Here is a 22,186-nt window from a genome sequence, read left to right on the forward strand (position 1 = left end):
AGGACATAAACTGGAAGAAAGCTTAAAATGGGAAGCTAAAGGGACTGACACAGGCTTCACATTGTTCATACCAAACCTCACAAGTATTTTCTCAATATACTTTTGTTGTGATAGCCACAGCTTACCATTGCTCCTGTCTCTGAAAATCTCCATGCCCAAAATCTGTCTTGCTGCTCCTAGATCTTTCATATCAAATGTCCTGGCCATCTGAGTCTTTAACCTGTTGATTTCTTTAATGCTTTTGCTTGCTAAAAGCATATTGTCAACATACAACACTAGGATAATGAACATGCCATTACTTAACTGCTTAAAGTAAACACAATGATCATATTCACTTCTTATATATTTTTGACTCAACATGAAAGAATCAAATTTCTTGTACCACTGTCGAGGCGACAGCTTTAGACCATACAATGACTTCTTGAGCCTGCAGACAAATTTCTTATTGCGATGCTGAACAAACCCTTCAGGTTGTTCCATATAAATTTCCTCATCTAAATCACCATGTAAAAACGCAGTCTTAACATCTAGTTGTAATTCTAAATCAAGCAAAGCAACTAACGCTAACACAATTCTAATTGAAACAATTTTAACAACTGGTGAAAATATCTCATGAAAGTCTATGCCAGCTTTCTGAGAAAACCCTTTTGCAACCAGCCTTTCTTTGTATCTATCCTCTGAATCATTCACACCCCGTTTCACCTTGAAAACCCATTTACATCCCACAGTTTTCCTGCCTTTGGGAAGTTCAACCAGATCCTATGTGCCATTCTTACCTAAGGCCATCATTTCTTCCTTCATAGCTGCTTTCCATTTGTCACTCTTTGAACCTTCTACAGCTTCCTGATAACACAAAGGTTCATCATCGTCAGCGGTCAAAGCAACTGAAGTAACATAATCATCATACCTTCTCGGAGGGCGTTTGATTCGTGTAGACCTCCTTAAGGATGTTTCTGGTGCTTCCGCAATTGGCTGACTACCATCTGTAGGAACTTCTTCATGACCACCATCTAAGACCTGTTCATGACCTACATCTGAACCCTGTTCATAATCTGACTCTGAAACCTGTTCATGACTAGAATCTGAACTATGGTCATCATGACTATCATCAGAAGTGCTGTCAAACTGAATGTGCTGAAAATCAGATACATCATCCTGTTTCAATTTATTATCTACATCTAACTGTACAAGAGAGGATTCATCAAACTTTACATCTCTGTTGATGATGATTTTGCGGGTAGTAGGATCCCACAATCTAAATCCCTTTGTTCCATCACCATACCCAACAAAGATATACCTTTTTGATTTTGGATCTAATTTAGTTCGCTGATGTTTAGGCACTAGAGCATATGCATCACAACCAAACACTCTGAGTTTAGAATAATCACAAGGGTGTCCTTTCCATACCTCTTGAGGAATCTTGCAACCTATCACTGTCGATGGCGATCGATTTATCACATAACAAGCTGTAGCCACTGCTTCTGTCCACAATTCCTTCTGCAAACCAGCATTACTCAGCATACTCCTTGCTCTCTCCAAAAGAGTCCTGTTCATGCGTTCAGCAACTCCATTTTGCTAAGGAGTATACACAGTAGTCTTATGTCTCTCAATCCCTGCATCCTTGCAATAGTTTTCAAACTCCTTGGAGGTAAACTCACCACCATTGTCAGTTCTTAAACATTTTATAGTTCTACCAGTGCTGTTTTCTACCAATGCTCTAAACTGCTTGAAAATTGTAAAAACATCAGACTTCCTCTTCAACATGTAGACCCATACTTTCCTAGAAAATTCATCAATAAACGACACAAAATATGACGAGCCACCATACGAGGTTGTAGGTGCTAGACCCCAAACATCTGAATGGATATAATCAAGTATTCCTTTACTAGTATGTTTGTCTGTTTTAAACTTTTGTTTACTTTGTTTACCAAACAGACAATGTTTACAGAAATCTAACTTTCCAGACCTTAGATTAGGAAGTAACTTGCGATCAGCCAAAATCTTTAACCCTCTTTCGCTCATATGGCCCAACCTCTGATGCCATAGGCGAATGGAACTACTGTCATGTTCAGACACTGTAGACACATGAACTGACCCTGTTCTTCCTTCTAACTGAAACAGATTTCCTACTTTCTTAGCTTTCATTACTAGTAAAATACCTTTGTAAATTTTCATTACTCCACCTTGAATGACAGTTTTATATCCATTTGTGTCAAGTGCCCCCAGTGAAATTAGATTTTTTCTCAAATCTGGTACATGTCTTACATCAGTTAACATTTTGGTTGTCCCATCAAACATTTGCCGTTGTATACTCCCTATTCCCACAATATTAGATGTGACATCATTACCCATGTACACGACTCCATCATTCACTGATCTATATGTCTTAAACCAGTCTCTATGAATACACATGTGGTTTGATGCACCGGAATCTAACAACCAATGTTGATCATGATTTGACAAATTAACTGATAAGACTTCGTCGCTCATACCTGAACCAGATGCTGAACCTATATCAGTCGTGTTCGCTTCCTTCTTTTCTGTCGATGAAGCTTCTTTAGAAGTTTGTTGTCGCTTCCAGCAATCCTTCTTCAAATGCCCCGATTTGCCGCAGAACCAGCACTTTACTTTACTCTTCTTTCCTTTCGACTTTGAACGCGAATCGCTGCGCTTCCCAGAGCGTCTTTCTCTAGAACGACCTCTAGCCATCATTGCCTCTGATGTAGAGGTGTCATCGTTCGACCGCTTCCTAGTCTCCTCGGACAACAAAGCTCCGACGACATCATCAAATTCAATGGTTTCGGATGAACTAAGACTTATAGAAGTAACAAAATGATCCCACGACTCAGGCAACGAGCACAATAAAGTTATGGCTTTATCCTCGGCTTCAAATTTTACTTCTATGCTTTCTAATTGTACCATTAGAGTATTAAAAACATTCAAATGGTCAGTAATGGAAGTACCTTCCTTCATTCGCAGACTATATAGCTGCCGCTTTAGGAGAATCCGATTTGTTAAGGATTTTGTCATATACAGCCTCTCCAACTTCGTCCACAAACCAGCTGCAGTCTTCACTGACACGATGTTAAATAAAACATCATCAGCCAAACACAATCGAATTCCGCTCAAGGCTCTTCCATCCAATTCATTCCACTCATCCTCTGTCACAGGCTAAGGCAGTATGGATCTGCCCAACAATGCCTTCGCCACGCTTTGTTGTACCAGCAGATCATGCATCTTTACCTTCCAGATCTCGAAATTATTTTTGCCATTAAATTTCTCGATTTCAAATCGGGCACTCTGAGTTTTCGCCATCTCATTTAAAAAATCAAAGAATCTCCAATTCCAACTTTTAAATAAAAGAATTTAATCTCAATAAACGCCTATGCCTTATTTTACCTTTGCCTTTATTTAAAAAAAACTTTTTGCTGTGCAAAATTACAGTACAAAGCCGGGTAACAAATTTTACCAACAAAATTGGCGCATTGGTGCTCTCATAACTCCAGCAAATCCGCGCCGGCAGCAAAAACGCTTAGAGTGACAAAATTGGCGCGACTATCCCCTTCGGATCCGCGCTAATGAGGAAATGGGCGCACTGGCGCACTTAATAAACTCGTATCCGCGCCTTTCTGTTTGTTGGCGCTACTGTTTTGGAATAACCCGCGCCAATCAGAAAAACTTAGAACAAAAAAATCAAAACACACTCACCAATTTTCCTGCGTGTTCTAGCATTACACGTGCTGGAAAAAAAAAACAAAACTCCATCGTTTAACGCTGTCAGTTAAACTTCCTATCTGCGCTGCAAAGTTAACTTTGGAGTGTTGTTCATAGACAGCCACGCAGTCATATATTGTATAAATCCAAATGATATAACACGTTATTTCAATACGCAGGCAAGCAGGCGCATATAGTATAACAAATGTAATTTCAATATGCAGCAATGTATACAATACGCATGTGCGCGCAGGTTCCAACCACGCCGGTTTGGGTTAATTTCCACGCTGCTCCGTTATGGTATTTTGCTTCACGCTGTTGCAGCGAGTTACTCCACCCACACAGCAACGGTGTCACTCCTATCCGCGCAGCAATGTGAGATTCAACACGGTCATATCTTCTTTAAACCTCCACGCAGATCCAAACGATCCATTGTATTAAGGTGTTAAACGATCCACCGTATTAAACTGCGCTGCAAAACTGCAAAAATGCACCGGAACAAGGAATGATGCAAAGGCGTTCATACACCAGCACAACCACGCCGATTTTCATACACAGCCAGAGCCTCCAGCAACATGCCACGCCTATTTCAATGCCGCTTGGTCCAACAGGCCACTCCTCCAACACGCTCTGATACCAATTGTTGGAGCATTCAGTGCAGCTAAAGAAAAGTCAAGCAACAGCAGATAATACACATCACAAAAGAGACACAGGAGTTTTACGTGGTTCACCCAACCAATCTGGGCTACGTCCACCAAACATAGGCATCGGCAATCTTATTATCAAAATAGGAGATTACAAGAGAATCAATTTCCTCTCAAACGCTCACACTCCACCCAATCCATCTGGACACCTGTTTTATAGCTAAGAGGATCTAACTTCCTCATAAATCCTCCTACAGCAAATATAGGATGCATTAACTCACTCCCAACAAAATAGAGCTAATATAGCAACCAAATCAGATTGTTGTCACCTACTGAGATTTTTGCCTATTTTATTAAAACAGAAAATCTCAACAAGTCTTTCCTTGGAAAGACAAATTTTCTTAGAAGGTTTATTCCAAATTACGCAGAAATAGCTAAGCCTATTCAAAGTCTTCTAAAGAAAGATGCAAAATTTGTTTGGCAAGAAGATGGCAAAAAGGCTTTTCAAGAAATCAAATGTGCTATTGCAAGAGCTCCTGTCTTAGTTAGTCTTGATTATTCCAAGGATTTCATGATTTTTTTCTTTCGCTTCCGATGATACCATTGCTGGTGTCCTGTTACAAAAGAATAGAGATGGTCACGAGCAGCCTATTGCTTTCATGAGTAGAGTGCTTCAAAATTTCGAATTGAAGTACAATACCATGGAAAAGCAAGCTTATGCCCTGGTCAAGTCTCTTAAGCACTTCAAAACTTATGTGGGTTATTCTAAAATCATTGCTTTCGTCCCACATTCTGCTGTTAAAGATATATTAACTCAAACCGATTGCTTAGGGACTCACGCTAGGTGGGTTACTAAAATACAAGAATATGATTTAGAGATTAGACCCACCAAGCTAGTCAAAGGCCAAGGTTTGGCTCAAATGTTGACTGAAAGTAACGAAAAGACTCTTGGTTTGTTTTGTCTTAGCGATCTATCTTCACCAGAGTTGCAAAGATTAGGAGAACATGAGTGGTACAAGGACATAGTTTATTACTTGATGAATCTTGCATGTCCTAACCATTTAGTTGCTCATAAGAGAAGGGCTCTTAGACTAAAAGCCACTAAGTATTGCCTTATGAAGGATGGCCTTGGGTGGAGAAATCCTGAGGGCATAGTACTTAGGTGTGTTGATGAAATTGAGTCCAAGAAATTAATCTCTGAGTTTCATTCAGGATTTTGTGGTGGTCATTATGTTGCTAGAACTACCGCCCACAAAATTCTGAGAGCTGGTTATTATTGGCCTTCAATTTTTTCTGATGTGCATAAGTTTGTTAGAACTTGTCAAGCCTGTCAACTATTCACTGGGAAACAGAAGCTTGCTGCCCTACCCCTACAACCTGTCATTGTAGAGGCACCTTTTTAGCATTGGGGTCTGGACTTCATCGGGAAGTTCCATAAAAATTCTAGCAATGGTTATTCATGGATTTTGACTGCTACGGATTATTTCACTAAATGGGTTGAAGCCATTCCTGCTAAGAATGCCACTGAAAAGGTTATTATGGATTTCATTGAAAATAATATCATTACTAGATTTGGTGTCCCTGCTAAGATCACTACTGACAATGCCAAAGCTTTTAGTTCCTCAGAGTTTTCATCTTTTTGTTTCAAGTATGGCATTGTCTTATCTCATTCGTCAAATTACTATCCTCAGGGTAATGGTCTGGCTGAGTCGAGTAACAAGAATCTCATAACCATTATCAAGAAGATAGTAGGAGATAATAAGAGATCATGGGATAGCAAAATCAAGTATGCTTTATGGGCAGATAGAATCACTAAGAAGAAAGCTACCGGTAAATCTCCCTTTGAATTAGTTTATGGCTTGGACGTAACCTTCCCTGTGCATCTGAAATTGCCAGCTTATCAGCTCCTTCAGAATTTTTCTACTAATAAAGATGTTGTTCAGAATAGAATAGATCAGATTGTGGAGTTAGATGAAGCTCGTAGGACAACTTTTGATGCTATATGTAAAAATCAATCTAACATTAAGAAAAGCTTTGATAAATTCTCTCAATCTAGATCTTTGCAGGTGGGAGATATGGTACTTCTTTGGGATCGCAAGAATGAAAATCCAAGAAAACATAAGAATTTCGACAGTTTGTGGCTGGGACCGTACATCATTCGAGATATAGCTGGACCAAACTCATTCCACTTGAGCAGATTGGATGGCGAACCACTTGATCTACCCGCGAATGGCCAAATGCTCACGCTGTTCTTCAAAAATGATATCTGATTCCATAGGGCATCCTTTGTATTGTATTCTAACCCTACTCCTTGTTATTTTAGCATTTTATTTCTGTTTTAGGATTAGATTTACTTTCCTTGTTAATAAATGAAGAGCTTATATCTTTCATGTGCTTAAATGTTATATGATGATTTTTGGATGGACACTACTTATTTCTGTTGTGTGTTGCGTGGATGCAGATTCTGGATTCTCACATTCCTACAGTGCAGCAACGTGTCCCCAAGTAGAGCCAGATGTTGACCACTACGTGTCAACTTCCCATAGCAGTACACCCCCTTTTTCGCAAAAGGGATAGCGCTTGAGCGACGTGTCCGTGCCTGTCATCATCAGCCCAATCATATTGTTTTGTAAACCCAGTCTGCATGTGTAAATTGTAAATAATCTTAGCAGATCTGAGTCATGTATGTAAATTGCCTAGGTGGACCTAATTTTCTAGTGATAATCTACGTTCCGGAAGGTTTTTTGTCTCACCGATCCATGATCGGCAGAGTTTTCCTTCAGCCTAACCCCAAAGCCGGAATGAATTTTGTCATTAGAATCTTAGGGGAATCCTAGTGCGTTGATCTGCTAGATTATATTTGTGTCGCAAGACTGGGTGGTCTATGAGGGTCTATGTCAAATGGGTTTTCCCCCCTTGAGATGTAAAATTGTAAAAGTCATGATGTAAAGTGTCTTGAGGGTTAGGAAATGTTTTAATACCCTCATAAGTCCTAAGTCCTAGGTGATTTTCCAAAAGCTAAGTTTGAGGATCCATTAAAAAAAAATAACAACAACAACAACAATAAAAATTAAAAGATATAAATAATTAAAAAATAAAAAAAATTAAAGAATAAAAAAATATAAATTAAATAATAATAATAATAATAATAAATAAATAAATAAAAATAATAATGAAATAATAATAAAATTTTAAAATTTTAAAAAGAATTAAAAAATAAAAAATAAAATAATAATAAAAAACAACAACAATAATAAAAATAATAATAATAATAATAAAATAATAATAAGTCAAATTTTTGAGTAAATAAATGCAGAATTTCAATTTTTTTAATATATTAAAATGCATTTGAAAATTCGACGGATGAGATTAAAAAATATCTTGATCCTCATTGACAGTCGAGATCATTTTGACATGGATCACTCGAACTAGCCATTGGGATTTTTTCCTTTAAATAGGGTGCTAGGGGTCATTTGAGATCATTCGATCTGTGAGTCTTGTGCTGAAGAAAGCTCTCTTGTAAACTTTTTCTGGTGCAAATAAAGAAAGACTTTGGAGTTGAAATCTTGTTGGTGTTACTCTCCTGAAGTGCTGTGAGCTATTTTATTTTCTGCATAATTTTATTTTCAGTCATTAGTAATAGCTTGATGTAGAGTATTGTTGAGCACAGGTATCTTGTTCACTTACTAGGATTTGAAATGGTATTAGAATTTCTGAAATAATGGCATGTATCTCCATTACATCTGGAATTTAATACTGTTTTTTCTCTCTTTATTGATGGTTGAAGTGAGCTGTGCAGGAAACCCTTATTGAGAAAATCAGTGGGCGTTTGGGGAAGTTCTCGGCTGAACCAGCCAACTCCCGCAAAGCATTTTCTTGTAGAGCCCAGCCAGTTTTGATTCTGGGTCTGACATTTAAAGTTTATTTTTTGAATTGCATGAGAGATTTTTGAAGTATCTCATAGTAAATCTGATATTTTGAAAATATTATGGAAGGTTATTGACAAATCTGGCTGTTGTAGTCACAAAGCTATAAATTTTGTAGGTGGTTTTTAGGGTTTTATTTTTTGTATATATTCTGGGTGTTTTTCTTTCCATTTACAGGTTGCAGGGTTTTCTGAAGACTTCTGAGGGTTTGATAAACTCCCTGCTATTACTTAGGGTTTTGTCATGTTGCAGGTTTAATTATGTTACAGGGACATTTTGAAATTTTCTTGAGGCAAACTGTGTTCCAGCCTCTCCATACCTGCTGCTCTATCAGCCTGCGTTCCTTGCAGCCACCAGTCTTCTGCTCCTTACACTGCCATCTCTGCTTTGATTCCACGCTCAGCTCGTTGGGTTCTCACCTGCAAAACACATTGAAATCACACAGCCCATTGACATCACGCAACTTCTCACATCTCCATCGCCGCCCTGTCCAGCTCCACGCTGCCACTTTCCGTTTCGTCCTACTCCTTTCTAAACTCGTCCAAGCTGCCAAGCCTGCATTTTGCCTTCAATGCTTTCCCTCATCTCCACATTGCCATTGCCCTCTGCGTGATTGTTCTTTCCACGCATTTCTTCATCCTTGTCACACCAGCCACCTCCGCACCTCAAAGCACATCAAGCCCACGTAGCACCAATTATCTGCTCGTTCTCCATGTATTTGCGTTGCCCAAACCTGTGCTCTCCCCACGCGCCTAACCTGCTACCACAATCACGTTCTTCCTCCACGCAGTTTCAAACCTCATTACCTGTCCAAAAAAAAAAGGAAACGTGTGAGTTCCTTTTGCTGCCACCGTCAAAATCTGCAGCAACGTATTTCGGCCCTCTGCTTCACGCGTTATAAAGAGGATTAATAGGTTACATCTGATTTTTATTTTTTTTTGTTAGCATACAGTTTCGTATTTTATTTTAGGTTTAGTTTTAGTTATATCCAATCGTATATCAACGTATTTCTTTTTATTTTTTTTATGAACTTTCCTTTTGATCGTTCTGTTTAGTTTTCATTTAAATTAGCATTATATTTTGTTAGATGTCAGTTTAGTTTAGATAAGTTTTTAAGATTTATTTTTAATTTAGCACATAGTTTAGTTTAGGGTTTCATTTTAGAATTAGATTTTCTTTAAAGTTTAGTTTTATTTCATAAAAAAAATAAAAAGTTTAAAAAGAGTCCTTTTTAAATAGATTTTAATTTAGATTATTTTCTAGTTTTAGATTTAAAATTTTTTTACTTTAGTTTTAGAGTTAGATTTAAGATTTGAGTTATTTTGTTTAGTTTTTCATTTAACTAAAAAATATATCAATAAAAAAAATCATAAAAATTAGAAAATATAAAAAATCATAAAAAAAATTGTTTTAAGGTTTTAGTTCATTCTTTTATTTAAGTTTAATTTAAATATATATAAAAGGTTTCCTTTAATTTAGTTTAGATTTTAGTATTGTTTAAATTTTAGATTTAAAGTTTCATTTATTTAGTCTTTAGTTAGCTTAGTCTTATTTTATTTGAAAATATAAAAATATTTTTGGGAATATTTTGCCAGATTCAGTCTTGGCTTAGGGATTTGTCATGTTTGCGATATATCATTTCTGCTGAGGCTAAAATTTTGATTATCATTTATGTGGTTAAACATGCTTAAATGTTCAGTTGAAGATTAGCTACATGAGTGTGATCTCTGGTTAGCATTTAAAATCACGTGGTTATTTAAAGCATTCAATCTTTCGAAATTTTAATTGCTGGAATATTGTTAAGCCATTGAGCGTTTATCGATTATCTCACATTTGGTAAAAGTTAAACTTTATTTGAGTTGTTTGATGGTAAACAGTTGTTAATGAGCTCATATTTTTGCAGCATTTGATAAATAATCGTTTAATCATTTATTTCATAAGGCACTGGTTTATTAACTTAATAAAATCAATTAAGTGCTTGTTTCCTCTCGTGTCTCCCAACCTAACTGATCCCCAGTTGGTCATTTGTTATCCCATAGGGCCTACCCCCTTTAGCCGCGGGAGACGGGCTTAAACGGAGAGATCGGGGATTAGGGTGACAGCCCCCAATCTGAGCGTTGTCGTGACAATTTGTGCGACAACACTCTCAAAGACAGACCAATTGCGCTCACACCCAGTAGCACTGCAAGTTTGACTCAAAATACGAATTGCAAACCTCTGCAATTCAGGACAATGGCTACCAAAAGCCTCCCACCATTGTGCTGCAAAAAACATAGGAGTGTAATGAGTTAGCTCAACAAAATTACAAATTATATCCAACTTTCAAATTACAAATGATTTAACGAAATAAGTATTAAGAACTTGAAAATTGAAATCTTTGTTTACCTGGCTCATCTACTTCCCTTGCAATCTTTGCTAGGCTCTTCCCAAAGGTACTTGAGGCACTGCTGAAGGTTGTGGCCTGTCGGTGTATCTCTAGCTGATCACACTCCAATGGGATCATGCGATCAATGCAGTCAATCAATCCATCTCTAACCTCCCCCTTCAAAGCTCCTGTCGCCTTAGCTTTATAATGATACAGTGGGTTCAAAAAATACCCAATTGCATGTATAGGGCGATCGAGTTTATTGTTCCATCTTTCATCAATGATTGCCCAAATTAACCACTTTATCCTTGTATGCCCTCTTTATTTGCTCCTTTGCTTGATCCATAGCCTTATAAATGAAGCCCATAGCCAATCTTTCCCCATCCACCAACCACAACACCTTAACTAGTGGCTCAGCAAGCTTTACAATCTCTGTTGCCTTTCTCCAAAATATTTCTTCATTAACTTTTTTTTTCAATTCTTTTCCTTCCAGTTTGTGAGACCACTGGCTTTTATTCCATTCTTCACTGGAAAAAATCTTTTGCAAGTTTCTATGTTGTGAAAGCATAGATTGCAATGTCAAAAAATGAGTAGCAAATCTAGTTATGGCAGACCTAATAATATCCTTGCCCCTTGTGTGTTTCCTCATCAGGCTCAAAATCCATGAATGATTATAGACAATTTTGTTATGCTTTTGGTATGATCTACAGTGTTTTTGACCCAATCTGATTTGCCAATATCCTCAAGCATGAGGTCTATGCAATGTGCAGCACATGGGGTCCAAAATATGGTTCTGTGCTTTTCCTCCGACAGTTTACCAGCAAGAACATAGTTAGAGGAATTATCTGTGATGACTTGAACAACATTAGCCACCCCCACCTCCTCAACGACCTCATCCAAGAGCGGAAACAACAGTTGTCCATCTTTTACCTTATCAGATGCATCCACTGATTTTAGAAACATGGTTCCTTGTGGGCAGAAGATAAGAAAGTTTGTGATGGTACGGTTTCTTTGATCAGTCCATCCATCTGACATGATGGTACATCCTGTTCTTGCTCATGCGTCCTTGAAATCTTTCAAATACTCATTAATGGAGGTAATTTCTTTTTGCAAACGATACCCCCTTAGCTCATGCATAGTAGGGCCTTTGAAGCCTTTTGCAGCAGCATGTATGGCATCAAACATAGCCTCATAATATGCTGAACGGGAAGCATTGAAGGGGATATCAGCATCATACCACCATCTAGCTATGTAGTCACAAGCAGTCTCCCTCAATTCTTTCTTCCAATGGTCATCTAAAGTGGGCTGCAAATGACTTCTAATAGGTTGAGGACCATGTGCATCTGATGGAGAGGAGGGAGTGAAATAACTTTTGATATTCATATCACCCTTTTTCATTTTACCCTTTCTCTTTTCTTGAATAGACTCAAAAGAGAGAGGAACATATCGGAAGGGGTTGGATGCATCAGTACACGGGATAGAGGAAGAACCCTCAAAATCAAAATGGGGGTTGGTAGCCAGCGTTTTTTGTATATTCCTCTTCCTCCCAATTTTAGCCTCTAACTCTTTTTGCGTAGCCTTATTTTTTTTAAATTTCTCAAAGCTGGCTAACAAATCCTTCTTAATCTCCCCAATTTCTGGTGAGGTACATGGAGTAATTTGGCCTCTAATCCTCGCCAAGTGTTGTTTCAGCCTATAAATGCCCCCAGGACCTTCCTTGATTTTCCTATGTCAAATTTGCAATACATTTGACTATCAACCATTTCAACATATGCCCAAGCAACATCTTTCACTCTAGGTGCCATTTTCTGACTTGGAAATGAAAGCAAACAATCTGAAAATGAAAACAAAGAAAACATTGATTCAATGTTCGTTTCTTTCACAAAAAACACTCTTTAGGATTTCTAGATTTGCACATAAAATTTCATAAGCAAAAACAGATTTTTACAAGTGAAGAAAAATACCTCCAGGCACAAACTGCCTCCTCAAGCTTGCTCCAAGAAACAAACTCCTCAATGGCAAATGCTGCTCCAAATGGTTGCCCAAGAAGCTCCTCACTCCAGCTACAATGCTTGCCTAAGACTCCTCACTACTGCTCTAAAAAAAAACTCAACAACTGCTCACAAACTCTCACTGAAATTCTCACTCAAATGCATGAGATGGCTGTGAAAAAATGAGAGGGGTTGGGTGGGTTAAATAGGGTTTAGGAGAGGGGAATGGGCACCAAAGAAAAAATGACTGAGTTACGGGTTTCTGGGCCGCTGTCTCTAACCCGGCCGAGTTAATGCGGTCTCGGCTGAGTTGTTAGACAGCTCGGCCAGCTCGGTATTAACCCTGCTGGCCGAACCAAATCCAAGGTCGGGTCACTTTTTTTTGGCTTGGCTCGGACCAACTCGACCGAGTCGGGTCCAAGCCAGCCGATTTTGGAAACAGAGGTCTGCATAAGAAAGGTTATGAGCAACAACAAAAGAGGCACAAAGTGGAAAAGGAGAAGTAGTGCAGCAATAGACTTGACAACATAACTGTATATGAGGTAACCAACGTTTGTGACTTGATGTTGTGATTGAGAGATTTTTGTCCCTGTCTATGTTGTAGCTTGATCAAGAACAGGTTGTATCCTGTTGAGGTAGGAGCCTCCTGTGGGTTGTAGCTTGCAGAAAACTTGTGGGAGTTAGAAGCTTCCTTTGAGGTAGGAGCCTCTTGTAGGTTGGAACCTACAAAAATCTGATCTAATAAGGAGTAGCAGCTTGTCTTCACATCATTTTCAGCCTTAAATTCGTGGTTTTCTCCCTTGGGGGTTTCCACTTATATTTGGTGTCTTCATGTGTTGGTCCTTGAATGCTCTGTGAATGTTCTTGAATTCTTGATAAATAAATCTGCATTTTTTTCTCTAACACTTGCAATGTTGGAAATACTGAGAGAGAGGGGTGAATCAATATTCCTTTTTAATTGTTATTTTTACCAGTTAAATCATTTATATTTAGAACACAAAATGAACAATAGGAATAAATGTTTTTATTAATATAATCTTTACAATAAATTAGGTACAATATATATAAGGCTCCATCCTGTTGCCAAGCACCAACTTGGACTTTTTGTGAGGCTCCAACCTCTAGGGCACCAACCCTATCTTCTCAAGTGACCAACCTTGGATTTAGGAGCACCAACTCCAAGGACACCAATCCTTCCAATTCTGAGGCACCAACCCCAAGGGCTCCAACCCTATCTTGTCAAGATATGTTTGGTAGTAATTCTCTGCTCCCAAAATCTTCTTCACTGAGTTCTGTCAATCTACAGCTTCACTGTAGTCTCCATGCTACATCATTAATGACAACCTGTCTTCATATGAAGGAGTCTTCACAACTCTTCATATTGCCCACACAAAGTCTGCAAAGTTACCTCTTACTGTCGCGATATCTTACTTCCAAGAAACAAACTCACAAACACTTCAATGCTGGTGCTGTCTACTGCTCCCTTCAAACGATGACAGATGAAACTTTATTTCCTTTCACAGAATTGTTCTTCAAATTGCGTTCTGTACTTCTTCCATAGATTAATTTATCACAGGTTTGAGCCTTTCAAAGATTAACCCAATCAACAGAATTGCTTCGTCCTTCGGCTTCCTTATGTCCTACTGGACCTTCGGCTTCCTTATGTCCTGCTGGACCTTCAGCTTCCTTTTGTTCCGCTGGACCTACAGCTTGCATCTTTCTCACTCGATCTTCCGCTGCTTTTGTACCTTCATCGTCTGCTAGACCTTTGGCTTCTCGACCTTTCAACTTGTCGATATTCGGCTTCCTCTTTTGTTCGCTCGACCTTTGGCTTACTTTTTCTTTCGCTGGACCTTTCGGCTTGCTTCTTCGCTTGCTCGACCTTCGGCTTCCACTTTCGTTCGCTCGACCTTTGGCTTCCTTTTTCGCTCGCTCGAACTTCGGCTTTCTTTCTACTGTTCCTTTGGCTTCCTCTGTCCCTTCAAGTTCACGAGTTGTGAACTTCTTTATGCTCTAATTTTATGCCCAAGATAGATACTTAGAACTAAAGCATTTTAACTCGTTTTTATATGAGTTTCACCAATGACCAAAGGACACGTCTATTGGAGGGAGGCTGACTTGTATATTAAAAATATATATCGGAGAGTCTTTTATCCATAGACTTGATTATTCACGGAAACCATATAAGAGTTGCTACACCCACATGGAGGTCCCACATGCCACATCATCACCTTTAATCCCGCAATCGTAATTTAATGAGAATTGGAGTCATTCCTTTAATTCCGCAATCGTAACTTCATAAAAATCGGAGGTTTTACAAGTGTGCACATGCTTTGTCTTCCGATGGAGTGGATGCGATATTCAATGAACTGTTTTTAATGAATCCTTTGGGTCCACAATATTATCGCAATCGGAGGTTTTACACGTCATCCCTTTGCAACTTGCGATTCAACGGATGCGATATTACATTAAGTTATGTTATAGTGGTGTAGCGGGTCCGCAATATGATATCGTAATTGGAGGTTTTACCATGACAACCTATGAAACTTGTGATTACTACGGATGTGATATTTTATTAAGTCATGCTATAATGGTGTAGCGGGTCCGCAATGCTATCCCAGTCGGCGGTTTGGGGGTTTATCGCAATCGCAGTTTTAGTGTGACATTCCTTTAAGACTTGCGATGTGAAGGTTCCGATACACGCGGATGCGATATTACAATAGGGCGGTTACCATAACCTATTTTCGGGTCCGCAATACATATCGCAATCTATGGTTTGCAGGACTTCGACTGGCACACGGATTAAAACGGCCTTAACCCCCGCAGTTGACTGTGATCTAAGAGTTGAATATGAGATCGACGGCTAGGATTGAGTGCGGGACTTCAACCACGATCAAGGAAATCCGTACTTTCCTACCCCCACAGTTGCTAATCACCGTCGATCTAACAGATCTATCGATCTGACGATCCAGATCTATTCCTTCGCCATTCTTCTTCCACAAGCACTTGGGTTCTTGCTCCTGTGACTTCTCTTCACTCTTCCGCTCTTCCAATAGCTGTTGCTCCTATGGCTTATCTTCCTGTGACCTCCGATAACTCTGTTTATGCTCCTCCGTTGTTTTCTTCCTATCGGTTCTTCTTGGGCATATATTACATGTGATACTTCCGATATGGCTCCTTCGATGTTTTCTTCTTTACTCCTCTGATATCGCTGTTGCTCTTTGTTCTTCTGATAACACTTACCCTTGGGCATATGCGAAAACCTGCTTCTGTTGCTTCGTAACCTGCTTCTTTGATGGCTTCCGATGAACTCTTCCTCTCACTTTTTGGCTTCACGATGGCTTCTACTCTTTACTCTTTCTCTTTCTCTTCTGATGGCTTTTGTATCTTTCCTCCTCGGTTCCACTGTTTCTATTATGTCTGTATTCAATCCTTGGATCCTTCATGAGCAGTATTATGATCAATGGGCATCAATGGGAAACCACACGTCACAAGAATTTTCCATCACAAACACTGCCATATTGACATCAATGACAACCTAGATTAACAATCTCCCCCTTTGTCATTGATGGCAATATTCTTCTTCTCTCCCCCTTTGACATCAATGGCAAAGGAGTGCACAAGGACTCCCCTGGTCGTGGTGCTCTTCTTTTTACTCAAGATAGAAGGATTGATGCCTTATCATCAACTAGCACATTATCCCTTCTTCATGTCTCAAAAAACTACTTTTTCATGGCTTCAACAATGCTTAAAGATGCTCCACTTCAATGCTTCCAAACAGATTCCAAATAGCCACACACCAAATGTTCAAGTCCAAGTTTTTATTCTTCAATCCATATTCTGTTGTCTCCACGGTGAGAATTAAGAGGCCTTCATAGTCTGAATCAAGAGAAAATGCCATTGAAATTCTCTTTCTTGCTATCTCTCTTCAGATTCGAGTTCCTTTGTATCTCTGTGCTTCTCCTTAAGTCACTGCCATCCAACATTTCAACATCATTGCATTTGGATGAAATGGTGAGAGGTTGTGCCTCACTGTTGCTATTTTTCTAAGTGACTAGTATCAACTTGAGTTATATTTGACTGCACAACATTCTCCTTTCTACAGTGCCTTTTTTAATATCTAATCCTTGACTGTCTTTTAAATTCTTTCTACTGGTTGACAACTTTTTGCAATGCTTCAATTATGCTAGATTCTTCCAACTGCTCTTGCTTCAAGCTCCATTCCCAGATGTGTCTGTTTGTTTGAAGGTTGCCTCTATTATTGTCCTTGATTTACCTGTTCTCACATCATATCCCTGAGTCGAGACATTCAACTTTTGTAATACCAACAACATAGTTATTTTCCCTATTTCTCTAGTATTGGATGGCCTTCTTTGCTGCTCCAATTTATCCTTAGTGATCAAGTGGAAAACATCTTCAACAACAATCCAAAGAATGGTTACAAGATCATGTTCTTCAATGTAGTGCTCCTGAGAAATGATCTTTATCAAAGAATGATTGTTAATATAGCTCATCAAGGATTTCATAAGGACCCTTTCACGAATAGCTTCTGCAATAATGATCAAGAATCACAGGCTCCCCCTATCTGTATGCATCATCTCTTTTTGGCTGAATTCCATCATCAAACACTCGAAATATCAAGAATATCTTCATCAAGTCAACATGTGTTGTTGGCTAGAGAGTTCAGGAGATTTTCAGATTGTATTTGCTTTCTTCTCCATACTTGTGTAACTTTTTTTTCTAGCATGGTTCTAGCTTGAGAAGGTGCCCAAATCAAGTTACAATTACGTGCCCATATGACCAATGTTATGACACTTGACACATTCTATGTTGTGCATGAATAAGAATTCATGACTTCTTGCGAAATTGCTTCTCGAAGATTGATGAGGATCATTATAAGCCCTACAATCTTTTGCCATGTGTCCAAAGTTTGTACAAGCATAACAATAACCAAGAAATAAACTTTGGTACCTGGGAGATGGAGATTTCCTTGATGTACTTTTGAAGTCTTTTTGCCTTGAGATCCTTTGATGATAACCATTGCTTCTTGCATCCTTGACATCATCTACATTTCTTCTTGGAACAGGACTTCCTTCATTGTTGCCTTGACTCTTATCCTTATATTTATTGAAACTAGGAGCATCAACATTTCTTTCTGACTTCCTCACATCTTTGTTGTTTGAAGTATTATCATTCTTGCTTGAGGATTCACCTTCATAGCCAAGACCTGATTTATCAAATGGAGATATTTGATGGTTGAGCATGTCATCCAAGGCTTGAGAGCTCTTCAAGATTTTGTCCATTCCTTCAACCTTTTTCCTAAGGGAGACAATCTCTTCTTCCAATCTTTCACAATCATTATTCTTCTTAGCAAGTTGTTTCTCAAACTCTTCCTTGATATGTATTGCTTCATTTGCTTCTATTTTAAGGGAGATGATATCTGACTTCATTTTGAAGATTTCTTCATTTTCCTTTGCTAGAATGCTCTCCATTTCTTCCTTGATCCTTGTAGCTTTACATGTTTCGGCCTTGAGAAGGTTGATGTCAGATTTTAATTTGAAGATTTCTCCATCCTTTGCTTTTAGTTGACATATCATGGTGTTTCTCTCCTTTTCTGCTTCATCAACCTGTCCTTCTATGATTGCCAATGCTTCCATTGTCTTCTCAGCTCCTTGTGCTTGTTTCCTTGCTTCTTCTAGTTGTGATCTAAGGGAGGAGACCTCTTCCTTGTATTGACCAATCTCTGCTTCAAGTTTGTTCAAGCTCTGGTGCCTTTGTTCAAGGTGGCTTGACAAGTTATCTTCTCGTTTCTTTGCTTTATCCAATTGATTTGTCATGGATATGACTTCTTCATGATGCTTTCTTTTGCTTTGATGAAATTCCTTCTTAAGCTTGGCAAGCTCTTCATCCCTTTCTTGTACTTGAAGCTTGACAAGGTCAACTTTCTTCCTTGTTTGGTCTTGGTCACCAGCTAGTGCTTTCTTATTAAGTTCCTCGTTTTCCTTTTTCAAATTGATAATCTCTTCCATGGCAGCCATAAGTTTAGTGAGGAGATCTTCTTCAAAATCTTTTTCATTCTCTTCATCTTCTAGGTCTTCTTTAGCCTTGATGTCATCATTCTCATTTTCAGCTTCTATGATGGGTTCTGGATTTCCTTCTTGGTTTCCATCATCTTCTTGACTAGTGGTCATGGTCAATGCTCCTTTTGAGTGAAGGTCATGAAGTTTGTCCCATATACCCTTTGCTAACGAACATTTTCCTAAATTGTTCTTTATAGAATCTGGTAGCCCATTCAAGATTGCCTTCATTGCTTTTGCATTGTACTCCTTGGATTCTCCATCCATCATGCTATCAACAATCACTGATTTCCAGATTTCAATGCCTTGAGTCTTTAAGAAATTCCTCATTCTTGCTTCCCATATATCAAAGTTTCCATTGAACCATGGAGCCTTCACAAATTGATTGACTTCTATTTCAGTGGTAGAGGGAGACACATCTTTAGTAGGATTGAAGACTTTCTTCCCTAGCTTCGCCATTTGTGTTCTAATGATCAACCTTCAAGCTGTTAGGCTTTGAGTGAAGGTACTGGCTCTGATACCAATTGTTGGAAATACTGAGAGGGGGGTGAATCAGTATTCCTTTTCAATTGTTATTTTTACCAATTAAATCATTTATATTTAGAACACAAAATGAACAATAGGAATAAATGCTTTTATTAATATAATCTTTACAATAAAAATGGGGACAATATATATAAGGCTCCAACCTCTAGGGCACCAACCCTATCTTCTCAAGGCACCAACCTTGTGTTTAGGAGCACTAATACCAAGGACACCAATCCTTCTAATTCTGAGGCACCAACCCCAAGGGCTCTGACCCTATCTTGTTAAGGCACCAACCTTGGATTTAGGAGCACCAACTCCAAGGACACCAATCCTTCCAATTCTGAGGCACCAACCCCAAGTGCTCCAACCTTATCTTGTCAAGGCACCAACCTTGGATTTAGGAGCACCAACTCCAAGGACACCAATCCTTCCAATTCTGAGGCACCAACCGAGGCACCAACCCCAAGGGCTCCAACCTTATCTTGTCAATATATGTTTGGTAGTAATTCTCTGCTCCAAAAATCTTCTTCACTGAATTTTGTCAATCTACAACTTCACTGTAGTCTCCATGCTACATCATTAATGACAACTTGTCTTCATATGAAGGAGTCTTCACAACTCTTCATATTGCCCACACAAAGTCTGCAAAGTTACCTCTTACTGTTGCAATATCTTACTTCCAAGAAACAAACTCACAAACACTTCAATGCTGGTGCTGTCTACTGCTGCCTTCAAACGATAATAGATGAAACTTTATTTCCTTTCACAGCATTGTTCTTCAAATTGCGTTCTGTACTTCTTCCATAGATTAATTTATCACAGGTCTGAGCCTTTCAAAGATTAACCCAATCAACATAATTGCTTCGTCCTTCGGCTTCCTCCTATCCTGCTGGACCTTCGGCTTCCTTCTATCCTGCTGGACCTTCGGCTTCCTTCTGTCTTGCTGGACCTTCGACTTCCTTCTATCCTGCTGGACCTTTGACTTCCTTCTGTCTTGCTGGACCTTCGACTTCCTTCTGTTCTGCTAGACCTACGGCTTGCATCTTTCTCACTCGATCTTTGGCTTCTTTTGTACCTTCATCGTCTGCTAGACCTTTGGCTTCTCGACCTTTCGACTTCTCGATCTTCGGCTTCCTCTTTCGTTCGCTCAACCTTTGGCTTCCTTTTTCTTCCGCTGGACCTTTCGGCTTCCTTCTTCGCTCGCTCGACCTTCGGCTTCCACTTTCGTTCGCTCGACCTTTGGCTTCCTTTTTCGCTCGCTCGACCTTCGGCTTTCTTTCTACTGTTCCTTCGGCTTCCTCTGTCTCTTCAAGTTCACGAGTTGTGAACTTCTTTATGCTCTATTTTTATGCCCGAGATAGATACTCAAAACTGAAGCGTTTTAACTCGTTTTTATACGAGTTTCACCAATGACCATAGGACATGTCTATTGGAGAGAAGCTGGCTTGTATATTAAAAATATATATTAGAGAGTCTTTTATCCATAGACTTGATTATTCACGGAAACCATATAAGAGTTGCTACACCCACATGGAGGTCCCACATGCCACATCATCACCTTTAATCTCGCAATCGCAATTTCATGAGAATCGGAGTCATTCCTTTAATCCCGCAACCGCAACTTCATAAAAATTGGAGGTTTTACAAGTGTGCACATGCTCTATCTTTCGATGGAGTGGATGCGATATTCAATGAACTGTTTTTAATGAATCCATCGGGTCCACAATATTATCGCAATCGGAGGTTTTACACGTCATCCCTTTGAAACTTGTGATTCAACGGATGCGATATTACATTAAGTTATGTTATACTGGTGCAGTGGGTCTGCAATATGATATCGCAATCGAAGGTTTTACCATGACAACCCTATGAAACTTGCGATTACTGCGGATGCGATATTTTATTAAGTCATGCTATAATGGTGCAGCAGGTCTGCAATGCTATCCTAGTCGGCGGTTCGAGGGTTTATCGCAATCGCAGTTTTAGTGTGACATGCCTTTAAGACTTGCGATTGGAAGGTTCCAATACACGCGGATGCGATATTACAATAGGGTGGTTACCATAACCTATTTTTGGGTCCGTAATACATATCGCAATCTATGGTTTACGGGACTTTGACTGGCACACAGATTAAAATGGCCTAAACCCCTGCAGTTGACTGTGATCTAAGAGTTGAATATGAGATTGACGGCTAGGATTGAGTGCGGGACTTCAGCTACGATCAAGGAAATTCGTACTTTCCTACCCCCGCAGTTACTAATCACCGTAGATCTAACAGATCTGTCGATCAGACGATCCAGATCTATTCCTCCGCCATTCTTCTTCCACAAGCACTTGGGTTCTTGCTCCTGTGACTTCTCTTCAATTTTCCGCTCTTCTGATAGTTGTTGCTCCTGTGGCTTATCTTCCTGTGACCTCCGATAACTCTGTTTATGCTCCTCCGATGTTTTCTTCCTATCGGTTCTTCTTGGGCATTTATTACATGCGATACTTCCGATATGGCTCCTCTAATGTTTTCTTCTTTACTCCTCTGATATCGCTGTTGCTCTTTGTTCTTCCGATAACACTTACCCTTGGGCATATGCGAAAACCTGCTTCTGTTGCTCCGTAACCTACTTCTTTGATGGCTTCCGATGAACTCTTCCTCTCACTTTTTGGCTTCACGATGGCTTCTCCTCTTTACTCTTTCTCTTTCTCTTCTGATGGCTTCTGATATCTTTCCTCCTCGGTTCCACTGTTTCTATTATGTCTGTATTCAATCCTTGGATCCTCCATGAGCAGCGTTATGATCAATGGGCATCAATGGGAAACCACACGTCACAAGAATTTTCCATCACAAACATTGCCATATTGACATCAATGACAACTTAGATTAACATGCAAAAGGAATTCAATAATAATAGAGCACATATATAAACCATTAGTTGCATAAGAAGAAAAT

The sequence above is a fragment of the Pinus tabuliformis genome, chromosome 8 (genome assembly GCF_031772625.1).
Source record: "Pinus tabuliformis cultivar Carrire ecotype Pingquan chromosome 8, CPIR1, whole genome shotgun sequence".
Classification (NCBI taxonomy): Eukaryota; Viridiplantae; Streptophyta; class Pinopsida; order Pinales; family Pinaceae; genus Pinus; species Pinus tabuliformis.